At 40.1% G+C, this 14,416-nt stretch overlaps 1 protein-coding gene across 1 annotated transcript in view; it reads right to left on the bottom strand.

Moving 5' to 3' along the window:
- Nucleotides 1–9,248, bottom strand: part of palm3 (paralemmin 3) — a 59,000-nt gene extending 49,752 nt beyond the window's left edge. The window contains exon 1 of the mRNA XM_074683713.1: nucleotides 9,171–9,248. The gene's annotated coding sequence lies outside the window, so the exon portion shown is untranslated. The remainder of the gene's footprint in view (nucleotides 1–9,170) is intronic.
- Between the last annotated feature and the right edge of the window lie 5,168 nt (nucleotides 9,249–14,416).

Here is a 14,416-nt window from a genome sequence, read left to right as displayed (position 1 = left end):
CAGGTGAGTCATAATTGTGTGTATAAAAACAGAAACTTCAAAGACTGAGTCGTTTTGAAGCAAAGATGGAAAGAAGTTCCCTATTCTGTGGGAGACTGCCTGAGTAAATAGTTCAGTTTCTGAGTTTGCATAAAAATGCAGAGAATTTGGGGATGTCAGCAACAAAACATTGTATTTCAAAAAGAGAACCAAGAGAATTCCTTGGACAAAAGGGACAAGACCAGAAACAATACTGGATGGATGTGATCTTTAGACATTGAAAACAGACATGACTCTGAAGTAGAAATCACTGCATGGGCTCAAAATCACTTTTAAAATCCATCATATGAGCACACAGGTTGTCACTGTTTTTACAACTCAGGCTAAAACTTAAAACACTAAAGAGTAAAAACATCTTATTGTGATCCGGAAATGCAACGAGAGACTTAGGAATTAGAAGTAATAGAAGTAAAGCTAGTTTCGTGCTGCAGAGATAAAGAAAAAGACTCCATCACAGGTAAATGTGTGTACAGCTGTACAGAAAGAAAATGTGGCAAAGCTTCCAAATCTGCACTCCTGCTCCTCCCCTGAAAACAGCACTTACAGCGTGATTGACAGTTCATTACTTGTATTGTCAGGCTAAAGAGGAAAAGCAACTTGAAAAAAAGCTGCGGTAGTAAGCAGAGACTCAAGAGTTAGGATATGTTATTTAACCGAACACCAGAAGTACAAAGACATGACTATATGCAGCAAAAGAAACCGTAAAGACATCCCCAGCCGCCTCGTCTGGTGATGAAAAGGATGTTTATTCTGCGTATGAATTTCTGCCAGGACCCAGAACAAAAACCACGACACAAACCACACAAGCAAAAACAAGCTCTGTAAATCAGTTCAATGCAGTGTGGGTTGTAAATCTGTCGTTGACATTTTGAGAAATTCAGCAACAGGTGATTTTCTTTCAAATTGGCACAGCGAGATCTTTCTCTCATCGTTTGACGGACTAGAAAACACAACATCACACATTAGCTGCAGCTTTGGAAGGACATGCAACATTGGACAGCTTTTTGGCACGGCTGAATTGTGACAACACCTCAGACTCGTCCTCCATCCTGCCGTAGAAAGACACACATGGAAATATATGGCTTCAGTTCTGCTTTTCATTGATGGCATGTTGTGCTAATTCAATTTAGTGGTTGTAACCAAAAAGGTGTAACGTGAAATCATGCTTTGCCTGCATTCAGAAAACACTTCACTTACATTTAATTTAAGTAAATAGTTTTTTTCCAGTGAATTGTGATGTGATTTTAAACGAGGCATCATAACACACTTAGCACATCAATGACTATGTCTCATACTGTGAAAGGTAATTCAGCTTGTGCCTGGAGTCTACAGGGTCACTCTTTGAACTGTAACACCAGGAGTTGACAGAGACACATTCACGCTATCAGAAAGGAAACCATTGTTTAGGAGTTATTAAACCAAGTCAATCACAGCTATGAGTGATGCTGTTGTGGATGGAGGGAGAAATAAAAACACTGTGCGTGCTCCACCAACCAGAAATGTTTAGCCTTCAAGCCTCGCCTCCCAAAGTTCCCGGATATCCAAAAAAGTATCTATTTGGGGGGAGAATTTATGACCCTGAACTTAATTTAGGCCCTTGTTCAACAGTAGAATTGCATGTTGTTCAGGGGGAAAGTTCCTGAGGCTGAAAAACACCAGTATTCTTTTGTTCTTAGTGGCATCAGAAAATTTCGAACACTCATACCTTTGTTGGCAAATTAAGTTTAGTAATTTGGTTTTAATTACAAAATGTGGTCAATTCATGTTAGTTTTTTTTTTCTTTTAAGATGCTGTGAGAAGGATCTATTTTAATTGCACTCCCTCGCCACCTTGTGGCCCGGAGTCTCACGCACACTTGGAATTAAATGGAGATCAGATCAAAAAAAATTTCCCTCGTTCAAGACAACTTCTTACTGGATACAACAGGCTGAGGTAAGGTATTTACCGGTACAGTTACATAGAGCTACGGTTTGAAACGTGACATCAAGCAAATGTTGTAGCAGCCAGCTATATGTAGTGTTATCGGCAGCCCGGTGCTCCAGCGTATCTGTAGGCTAACGTGACAACAAGTAAACACTGCCTTTTTGTAAGTAGTTTAGCAGTCGTCTCCATTAAGTGCAGCTGGCAGCCCGGTGCTGTAAGACATGTCCGTAATATGTAATGTTAGTGAATCCTGGTTAGCTATGTCCTACCAGTCATCTACCAAGCAGAGCTAACATAACCTCACTATCCATTTTATCGATAGACTCTCAAGTTTGAACAGACCACTGCAGAATAACTGCTGACTGTGGGTTGGAATGGACATTATCACAAACAGTTTAGCCCCTTGTGTTAGCCATTAGCTTGGGCTGTATCACTCACCCATTTAGCTTTCTTCTGCTCTTCTGTCCTTTTTCTGTCTGACAGTTAGGCTTCAGTGTTCACCATCACTACAAAATTAATCATAGAAATTGTTTATAACGGAGAAAAACACAGATCTCTGTGTTCTATCACTTCTCACTACTAAACTTAAACAGCTGGTGTGGAGTTGTCATAGAGACCTAGACGTGCTGTAGATCAATCCGGTCCAGCTCGACCCAATGGGGAGCTAAGAAGTAGCAATTTAAACTAACCTGTAACAAGCAATATAATCTCATAGGTGGATTACAATCAGGCATATTTCTAGAGGGGAGCCTTTATCAAGATCACTTTCAAACTCCTCACAGCCCTTCAAAAATTTGATTTAACAGCTGGTGGTCAATTAGTTCACGTGAGAAACCCTGTGACATGGTTTGGACATTAGAAACTACAACATAGAAATAATCAATCTTGTGGCTTTTGGTATTTTTTGCTTTTATAGCTCATAAAAAGGCATCAATATCAATTCAAATGTCTTTCATAACCATCCAAAAAACTCTTTACATGTGCTTTAAGTTGACTAGATGTGGGATTTCAGCTGCTTCTGATAGACTGCACTAGACTGAACAGGTTGTACCTAATATGTTGGGAACCAGAGGGGATGTAATTGTTGGAACATGTGCAGGAAACAGCTGCTTGCTTTTGACTCGGCATATAAAAATCACGACAAAGATGTCAAATTCTGCGACGTTTAGAACATCCTTTTAGATGTTTGTTTTCCTTTTTTAAGCTATCTCCTCAGACAATTACCTGTACACCCACATTCATAACTTTCTAATCCTCCTCTGTCTGGCTAATGCATTGTTATTGGTGTCAAATGAGGGGCATGTGTACAGTGCGCAGCAGACATTATGTAAACTGAAGACTGTAAATGTTTTTCTGGCCTCCTTCCTCTCTCTAACCTGCTGCCTGTCTGAATCTCTCGGTCTTTCGGTCAACAGATTGCTGCAAATAAAAGGAACAAAGCACGCAGACACACAGGCTGAATGATTCAAAGAGCGATGAAAAGCACCTTTTGTTGCACAAGCAAGACACAAGGATAGGAAAGGACAAACAAAGCTGAAGTCAGTGAAATTCTCCTTACTGGAGGTGTTGCTGGTATCTCAGGTATGTTGACAAATTCAAAAACATGCTCAGGTTGTGTTGTCACTGGGGAGCAATCTACCGTCATTTTTTCTGTTTTAATTATTGAGGCTAAAGCAGTCACGAGTTGCACTCACAGAGGCTGCAAACCTGAAATTAACCCCCTAAAATAAGGCCCTCCACCCATTTAAAACAGCTGTTTTTGTGTTATGGTCAAAGAAATACTTCTCAGTGTGCAGCAATCATGTAATCAAGAAAATTTCAGCCTGGGGAAAAAGAGCAGAGGAAAATTTAGGGGTGTGGAATTTGAAAGATGTGAGCTTCTAACATCATTTTGGTGCATCTCAGCTCCTGTGGCATTTAGAGCTTTAATATCTATTGACATGTCCACATTGTATGTGGCTGAAATTCTAAATGAGAGGATTAGCTGTTTAAGACTTAAGCCACCGTTAAATCAAATCACCCAATAACCTAGACTGGAGCAACAATGAGCTTAAAAAGCATAAAAGAACATCACTCAATAAGCCAAATCACATACTGTATGTCAAAAAAAATAAGACTTCTTCCTCTGAGATAAAAAAAAGAACTATTTTTCATCTTTTCTGTTTTTCTTCCCTGAAATAATGAGATCTAAATGACTGGGAGAAAAATAACTTCCTGTGTGGCCAGTGCCTCACTGATCTGTTGTTTCCAGATGAACCATCTTTATTCACCTGGTGACGTCTGAAGCTAATCCTCTCCACAGCCATAATAATAACAGCCTGAAGCCTGTTTGTGCAATCTGAACACACAGTCAGAGCAGTGGCAATATGACACATGTGAGGTATTATTACCCACACTGTGGAGTCAAGCTGAAATGGGGAGATGTACCAACAGTCACGGTGAAGATCGCTTCTGATTCATGATGCAAATTTGTGCGAGATGAAGCTCAGTGAGAATCTAACATCAATTAAACTGAGGATGGACACACAGTGAGGAAGACAGACGGATTTCGCTGCGGGGAAAACGCTGGCGAGGAATTTCCCTCCTGCTGGAAACTCATCCATCATCCAGTTTTCAAGCAAAGAAGTGATCACTTCAAGCTGCTCTTTGTGTCCTCCTCTTTATCTTATAGGTTTTAATCTTCAGTGTTGTTGTCGGAGTCTGACTCTCTTACAACACTATTGGAAAAGATAAGACTCCTGCTGATTGGTGGTGCTGAAGACCACACAGATTTTGTTTTATCCATCAGTAGCAGCTATCTTGCCCACTCTTGCCGACTTCTTTCTTCCTCTTCATGCATTGATTTACATTTCCCAGATCCCTATCAAATGCAACTGCTTTGAAAGTAATTAATGCATCTTCGTGAAGGCACTTCAAAGCATTTGATTTTCTTTAAACAGATAAAACCATTCAGCTGAAAAGCAATCAGATTCAGAGTAAAATGACTGAATCTCTACACATGCTGAGCGTAGCATTCATAGAGATTTTTAAACGCAGGAGCATTGGATGTGTAATCTGAATCTATCACTTAAAGATGTAGGATCAGGCGCATAGGTGGTGCATGGTCTTGCATTAGACTTTCATTAGAGCTCTAACTTATAAGGAGATAGTATCATGAGTTTTTTCAATAGGTCAGGGGGCTTGCTCATGTTTCCCTTATCTCTGTGCTGCTCACAGTTTGAGGTCAGTCGGAAGACACCAAAAAGACAAAAACCCCATCACCTCTATATCCTCACACTCCTGCTTTATCTCAGACCAACTCAAGCTAAAACAAACAAACAAAAATCCCCCCACAGAAACAGACCCACCTGCTAAAACGCTCCAGTCAGATATCTAAAGCCCACTTTCCTTTGAAGTCAAGCAGAAGGGATGTTGGTAAACATAGGATCCTGTCCAGCTCTGTGCTGGCGTGTCCTGACATTTGAATAAGTAATGAAGTTACACTAATGTGCCACGTGTGCCATAGAGCGTCTTTCTCTATCCAGAAGAATCTTTGATAGTTTCTGCTGAGCAAAGGGGGCGTATTAGCAGATAAAACAACAACAAATGCATAAAAAAAAAACTTGTAACATTTCTCTTTGTGTGTTTGTGTAAACAGAGACTCAATAGTGCAACCAAGACCATTTTTTAAAGAGAGTCATGTTTGATCAAGGACCAGCAGCTTTTACTGGTATGTTTACTAAAAGTTAAAGTAACATATGAATGCTAGCTATTTCTTCAGGGATTTCTGTAAAAAATCAGATGTTTTGTGCTCAAACATCCTTGTGCTATCATTACAGACTTATAAAATCAAACCTCACCTGTCCCTCAGGTGTCTCTTGATACCAGATGAGAAGTGATTAGTTTTCTGCAGTGTTACATGCTGTGTAAACTAGAGGTGAGTAAAAACACTGATGAATAAATGCATTGCAATATTTACTTGCAATATCAATTCAACACGAGACCAAACAACAAAAAAATGGCAGCAGCAGCAGAAGTGTAAAGCCAGCTCTTTGAGCTTTAAAGTGATACTCCGGGATGGAACAAGTTCGGTCCTATCACAAGGTTTAGAGCAGAAATTACCCCTACAGCAGAGTTTTTGTGTACCAGAAGCCCAGGGCGCACACACCAAACACCCCCTCCCTGCTCCTCTGCCGGTTTCCTCTGCACAAAAAATCTGATATCGGTCTGCATTCATGCTTTATTTAGAGAATTTTCAGTGCGTTACTTTCACACAAAAACACCGCTAAATAAGGCTCTAGTTCTCATCATGTCTCTTCGTCCTGGCAGACTACTCGCGTTTGTTTATATCTGGCATGCTGCGCGCGAACTGATACACTAAGCGGCGAGCGCCTCGTAGCCAGCTGTGGCTCTACAGCAGAGGTAGCGCCATTTTACGACACAAAAATTCTCTAAATAAAGCGTGAATGCAGACCGATATCAGATTTTTTCGGCGGGAGTCCGTTTATTTGTGTTTTTGGTCAAGTAAAATATGGACCCATCTGAGTGCAGAGGAAACCGGCAGAGGAGCAGGGAGGGGGTGTTTGGTGCGAGCGCCCAGGGCTTCTGCTGCACAAAAACACTGCTGTAGGGGTAATTTCTGCCCTAAACCTTGTGATAGGACCCAACCTGTTCTATCTCGGAGTATCACTTTAAAGTCTGACGTTTGAGTTGTTTTATTGCTCCAAAATGTGAGGTGACATACCACATAAACTCACATGGGCAAGAAAATTGAAGCATATTAATCAATATTAAATCTAATCTATATCGAATTGAATCACAACCTAAAGAATTAAAATCAAATCAAATTGTGAGGTTCTTAGCAATACCTGGCCCTAGCGTAAACATCAGCAAACTCTGTTTCTGACCAAGAAAAACATTTTCCATCAGGGAGGTTATGGGGAGAATATGTCCAGATTCTTTTACTGCAGGATCAGGATCTGGATTTTAACAGGATTGTTTTAAATCCAATTTCTATCCACTATTTTGGGCTTTTTCGCTACCATCTCAATAACTTTAGTCTAGTCTTGGGTCCTCTAATGTGTTTTTCGGACTTTGAATGTTCATGAGGCACATTTTTACATCATAATAAATACATTTATCTAAACACGTCAGCTGTGAGAGTTTTTGAGTTTCTGCAGAAAGTACAGAGCTTTGGCTCTAAACTACAAATGTAGTTTTTTGAGAGGTGACTGGATATACTTTGTTTTTTTGTGCTCTTGACAAATCATATTAATGTAAACATGATTTCAAATAATTAATATATTTTTCCATGAAAGCTGGGGGTCTTATGTAAGCAGACCATGGGCCACGATTGGCCCTCAAGCCTGACCTAAACTGCACACTTCCTTCATTTACACCAGAGGAGGGTCTCTAAAGAAAGCAGAAAAGCTCATCGTTACAGAATCTATGTCTGTGACTTCGCTTTTCTGCGGTACGCATAATTCTCGCCAGACACCATCATCCCTATTAAATGCGACACAGCTCTTTGACTTTTGTAGACCCCAAATCTTAAAGTCCTGATAATTCCTCTGAGTGCAGAAAAAGTGGTGTTGGAACATCTCTTCCTGGAGGCCCATGGGGTCCAATCCTTAAAATTATTAGTGTCTCTTCCTGAGACTGAATTTAAAAAAGTTCATACATGTTTCAAAGCTTCAGTGATTCAAAGATGAATGAAAAGAGAAGGAGGATCTGCAGTCTGACTAATCAGCGACGATAGCAACACTGAAGTTTATGATTAAAATCACAAAGTGCAACAAGCAAAACAACGCTTTGCTTCTGAAGCCAAATAGCTGTGACAGTGACTAAAGTGTGACTGAATGACCACAGTGACTTATCACATCAAACTGATGGATGTTAACCATGTGTTCAGAAGCTAAAAGAGCAGCATCACAGCGTCAAGGGTCTTGGCTCTTTTGTAAGCGTTATCCGTCTTTAAATTGAGCGCTTTTGAACAGGAAGACTTGTTTGTGGAGACATGAGCTCAACCTTATAGAAAGCTTCCCCAGGACAGTAACTGTCCTATTCATAGCATTAATTTATACCATCTTAAAACAGCAGTGATTATCAGTGCTCATCTTTTTTCTTTGACTGCTGTGAAATTTATAATTCCGCGTATCCTGTGCACTGATCTTTTATGTGCAGTTTCTCTTTGAAACTTAGGGCATAAGCAAGCTTGTTAACAAACCCCCAAGAAAGTAACTCCTTCCTGAGTCAAATTAAGACAGAGGGGCGTTAACTACCCCGGATATGGCCTGGAGGCCCTCACATCTTAGCCTGACAGAAGAAGAGCAGCGTCAGTAGCTCCTACTGGGATTTCTGCTTGTAAATCAGTATGCTTAGCTGCATGCTTGGCTGTATGTTAAGTAGCATTTGTTTGATGGGTTTTGGGCTGAAATGTTTCTTTAATAACACTCAAGCACAGCTCTTGCAGGGGTGCTTAGGAAAGTGATGAGACAGCTAAGTGCTGGGGTAGCAGTCAAACATGTGTAGTTAAACAAGGAAATGTGTGGTTCATATAATGCACAGAGCTTGTGATCTTGGCTATATGATCTATGTGGTGTGGTATGTGTGAGTGTGTGAGTGTGTGGAGATGCAGCTGCAGCAGGGAAAGTGTCAAAAGACAGCACAATCTTAACCACTGCACCATAAACTCTTTTAAATGCCCTGCAGGCTTGAAGCTTTTGGACTTAATAGCTCATAAAGCTCTGTTCTGAGAACAAACACATGCAAAATCAGCTTCTGTAGGTCCTAAAAACCTAAAAGAAACATAAAACCCACAGGCTGTTGTAATTGGGGCAAACTTTCAGATAAAAAAAAAGTACAACACCTGTGATATGATAGTCACTGTAAACATCTGATCACAAGTAAAGCAGGCATCCATGCGTAAATGTTTCTATTAAGTTTGGCTGAGTATGCGAATTTCAGCCAAAGCGTGTTACACGGGGTTTGTCATTAACAGCACAGTCTGAACAGTTTGGTGACATTTCAAAGGTTTTTTAGTCATTGTTTGACTCTCTGGTTAGCAATGCTTAACAGAGGTCAGACAAGTCAACAGCTGCTGGGGCTGTCCAGCTCCGACTGGGCTCATTTCCACCACTTGGCCCAGTTTCAAAAGTTGACAACCGACCACGAAAAACACATAAACTTTGCTCAAATTCCTGCCGAAAAAGGTGCAAATTATCACGTACCTGTTAAAACTTGTCCCCGGGTGTTACTGAGTCCAACGGACGGAAAACGAAACCCAGAAGGAATGCGTAAAAACTGTATTCACGTCAAAAAAAGGAGCAATCCTTCCCCCAGCTCAGTGAATTCTGTGGCGAAAAGAGCAAAAAAGCGCCCAAAACTGAACACCTGAGTCTGGGTCCTCCTCGTCGGGCTCTCACACACAGACACAGTCCGCTCCTCACATGAACGACACGTTGCTGCGCGTCGCAAACTTTTGCAGCTGCCTTTGTTTGCTCGTTTCAGAAGTAAAGTCGCCTCATTGACACGACAAGAAGTAGACCCGTGGCTAAAGAGCCAGTCTCACCGCCTCCCTCCGTGTCTGGGCCCGTCCGTGAGGGGGAATGAGTCGGTGTGTCCGATGGTTACCTGACTCCAGTCATTACGGTGAGGCCAACCCTCCAGACAGCAGCTCAGCAGCTCGGCAGCAGCTTCATGTTTCCTGTTGTTGTCGCTCTAAATGACTGTAAACCATGCAAACACGTTTCTCTTCATTTAACGGCCAATATAATATCTCTCGTGTGCAGAAAAGGGCGACTGTGATGAAAAAAGTTACATTTTCTGTTTTTTTTACGGTTTAAAACAAGCTAGGTACCAACTGTTCAGTGGCATAATTTGTCCGTTGACACTTTCAGAAGTATTTCATCTAATTTTTACTGCTCTCCAGTAGTTATTTTGTCATTTATGCTTGTCAAAGGCTATCCAATGCATTTATTTATTCCTCATTTAGAGTTTACCCATACAAACGGTTATTTAGCTCAACTATTTGGCTCCTAGCTAAAGAGATGCTCCACATTTATCTTTTTAATGTATGCTACGGAAGCCTTGAACTGACATGCTGTGTAAAATGATTTATGTTGAATGTTACATTCAAAGCCCTGCTTATTTTTCCCTCCTTATTTGAAATTTGTCTTAATACCTTGACATAAAAAGCTTGATAACAGGATAATTTTCTAGCTAGGTGTGACATAAAAGATATCGGTGGGTCTGCACAGTCCACAGCAGAACAGGTTTGAAGCAGACACTTAACCCTATGGAGAGTGTATAACTGTAGAGTCAGTGAGCGATGTGTTTTCTCTTGCATTTTTTCTTTTTCTCTACTAATTCAATAATCTATGCCAGTGTTTTTCAAATTTTTTCAGGACCGCTTATCCCCCCAGAAAACTTTTGCGGACCACGACGAGCTAAACTGCCCTAGAACAACACCCATATACTATGAACTCAAATCATACATGTTACAACTTGCTAGGGCTGCAACTAACAATTATTTTGAAAATTGATTATACACCAATTTATTTTTATTTCTTCAATTCCCTTTATTCAGAACAAGTTTTTTTTCAAAATGACAGTGACTAGACAAGAGTAAAAAAGTGCACTTGGTCCCTCATAGTTTGGTGGGGTTTTTTGTTATTTTTTTAGAATGAGGGCGAAAATGGACCTGAAAATGTCAGTATAACTACATTACTGATACATTATTCCAAAATACTTAAAATTTCCAGTATTTAAATACTTAAGTAATTAGATTAAATTAAATTACTCAACGCTTTTATGAAACAATTTTTGTAGATTTTATCAATTTGCATAGTTACCGAACAACTCACACCCCCACCCCTCTTTTTACTTGAATGTTCCATTTAAAAAAACACACAATTTCCTCACAGTCTTTGCGGACCACAATTTGAGAAACACTGGTCTATGCTACTGGAGCCTGTTTGATGTCTTTTGGGAGTTTTTTCTGTTGTTATTGCATTTCACTGTTGTTTTTTTCTTCTTTTTTGCACCTTATAGCCACCCTTATTTAACATTTAACGTATAGTCACACTCATCCTCTTCGAAAAATAAACTCCTTAACCTGCATGATGCTAAATATTACAAATAAAAAAAGAAATGGTTGAAAAATATTTTGTAGACATGTATTTTTATTTTCTAGTTTGACTTATCTTCCACATGTTGATTGGATTAACAAATTGGATCTTATCTTATCATATCTTATCTTACAGGGTGGGTGTTATGACATTCAGCAAGTAAATAGGGGGGAGCTTCAAGAATGGTGACTCCAACATGTGCACTGCTTCCATTGTACTGTTTTACTTTTATATTACTGCTTTTAATTTATTGCTATTCAATTTCGGTGCAGAAATCCAGTCTCACATGTTGTCTCCTTTTTCCAGGTGTTCCAGGTCCTTATTTTAAAGAAACGAGTCAGCTGGGAAAAAAGGTAATGCTTGCATGGAACCTACTATAAAGTGCTGAAGTTCAGGCCAACCTGAAATTTTGTCTCAGTGTTTCTCTGAATGAAAGGGGCCCTCAGAAGTGGAAAATCCCTTTCGGCCAAAATTATAGAATCAACTTCCTGACCAGACTTTTCACATGAAAGAGAATATGGGTTTTAAATGAATACTTTTTGGGCAGAACTATAACAATCATTGCTTGTTCAACGTATTATATGGAGGAAACATTAATAATCCTTGCATCAACAAACCATGCTGGTTTTTGACACACTTGGATTTAAATTATAGTTTTCTTGCTTTGAATTGGCACTCAGGAGGTAGAAACTTGAGCTGCAGATATGCCATTAAACGCTTCTATAAACTTACTTTGATGCCGTTTCCCACAATCTTTGCAGGGTCATTGTTGAGAATGTAATGTATTGTTTTTTTGGGAGTATACTGCAGTTGATACACCACCCAGCACGTGATAGATTCTTGAATTTATGTAATGTGGTGATGCTGGATTTGAGTCCCATGTCTGTTATGTTTTTAGGATGCCATGATGTGTTCCAGGCTTTGTGTTCTTAATTTTTTTCTACACTCAAACTAGTTTGATGTGTTCAGTCAGGATGCAGGTTGGCGTATTCCCTGAAACTTGTTAATTATATTTACTGATGGAAATCCAAACCTCACTCCATCTGATTTGTATTCAGGATAGGTTGTGGGATACAGCCTATCAAACAGCTGAAATTAATGTCAAATTAACAGAGCGGTGTGAAGTTTCTTGCTTGCTCGTCATGCTTTAACATCTGCTTGCTGGCAGAAAGCATGTCTGTTGTGTGCGGCTGTAAAAAAAAGTATGTTGGAGATGTCAGAAATGTTGAAAATGTGTCAGACCAGCTGAAGGCGCTTTCTTAAACAACTGAGGAGAATGTTGATGACTGTCAATGAACTTAAAATTGCTTCCCTAAAGTTGGCAAAACTTCATCAATAAAAAAAAAGTAGGAATGAAACAAAAGTGACATACACTCACTGGCCACTTTATTAGGTACACCTTGCTAGTACCATGTTGGACCCCTTTTGCCTTCAGAACTGCCTTAATCCCTAGTAGTAGCCATCAGAAGATGGGTACACTGTGCTCATAAAGGGATGGACATGGTCAGCAACAATACTCAGGTAGGCTGTGGACTTTAAACCATGATCAGTTGGTACTAAGGGGCCCAAAGTGAGCCAAGACAATATCCCCCACACCATTACACCAGCAGCAGCAGCCTGAACCGTTGATACAAGGCAGGATGGATCCATGCTTTCATGTTGTTGACGCCAAATTCCGACCCTACCATCTGAATGTGGAGCAGAAATCCAGACTCATCAGACCAGGCAACATTTTTCCAATCTTCTATTGTCCAGTTTTGGTGTTGCTGTGTGAATTGTAGCCTCAGTTTCCTGTTCTTAGCTGACAGGAGGGTCACTTGGTGTGGTCTTCTGCTGCTGTAGCCCATCTGCCTCAAGGTTGGACGTGTTGTGTGTTCAGAGATGCTCTTCTTCAGACCTCGGTTGTAACCAGTGGTTATTTGAGTTACCTTTCTTCTGTTGCCTTTCTATCAGCTCCAACCAGTCTGTCCATTCTCCTCTGACCTCTGGCATCAACAAGGCATTTTGGCCCACAGAACTGCCGCTCACTGGATATTTTCTCTTTTTGGGACCATTCTCTGTAAACCCTAGAGATGGTTGTGAAAGTCCCAGTAGATCAGCAGTTTCTGAAATACTCAGACCTTCCCGTCTGGCACCAACAACCATGCCTTGTTCAAAGTCACTTAAATCACCTTTCTTCCCCATTCTGATGCTCGGTTTGAACTGCAGCAGATCGTCTTGACCATGTCTACATGCCTAAATTAGTTGCTGCCATGTGATTGACTGATTAGAAATTTGCTTTAACAAGCATTTGGACAGGTGTGCCTAATACAGTGGCAGTGAATGTATATTTCATTTACTTAGAGGTACTGTTCAGGCTCTTTTAACATTGTTTGTTAGTACAGCTTGTAAGTGACCTGAATTGTGGGGTGAGAGTGAGGGATGAGATTTACCATAAATCCAGTGAGCAGTGCAAGGAGGACTGTAGCCACTATACATAGAGTGTCTGCCATACCAGCTGGGCTATACCAGCACTCAGTCATTTTTCTTTCCAGCTACGCTTAAAGCTCTATCTTTAGAGTGACCTTGAAAATGAGAGACACTATTGAAGAATTACGATAAATAATGTTGACACAAACTGTACGTTTATTGCAGCTATGCACACAGCCCCTCCAGGAAAGATACATTTACAGTGTTTGCTTATGAATGTTGCATTGTCCAAGTTTTTGAATCAAAGAGATGACTTTTGTTAAACTTAATCTACAATAGCTCTCATCTTGACTGTGAAGATTTAAAAGGTTTTATCCACGAGTGACAGCAAGGACTGCCTGAAAAGCACTTTTTAACTACCCTTTACTGTTGCTCCAAAAAGATGAAACTAGGCCAAGCTATTTTTATGTATATTTCATTATAGCTTACTCATATTTCATTAATACGACAAAACACTTCAGGCTCATATTCTCCTGATTAATTGCTTTTTTAATATGCCCAAATCTGGAATAAGAAACCTTTAAGTATGAGTGTTACAACATCTTAGGTGACGGTCAGTATTTTAGCCACATAAATTACATCTTTGCTGACCTGGACTCTATCTTCTTTATAATCCCTTTTTGCAAAAAAATCTGATTAATTCTTTATTGCTTAAATTCCCCAGTATGGCAATTTGAAGCAAGGATGTCCTTGGCAGTGATCCACAGCGATGGTGTATGAAATGAGCACATCCACGGACTCGGCCTACTTCTGATTCCCCGAGACAAGAGGGAGTCTTTACATGAACAGCCAGATAGTGGGAGCACACAGCTCATGTATCGCACAGCTTTCCTTAAACAAAAAGGTAAAACATCCCACTGTTTTTGGTTTTTTTTTTT

This window comes from Halichoeres trimaculatus, unplaced genomic scaffold (genome assembly GCF_033239565.1).
Source record: "Halichoeres trimaculatus isolate MK-OKI-2021-1 unplaced genomic scaffold, fHalTri1.1 fHalTri1_scaffold_2, whole genome shotgun sequence".
In the NCBI taxonomy this organism is placed as follows: Eukaryota; Metazoa; Chordata; class Actinopteri; order Labriformes; family Labridae; genus Halichoeres; species Halichoeres trimaculatus.
Note: the sequence above shows the minus strand (reverse complement) of the source record. Positions and strands in the feature narration are given on the sequence as shown.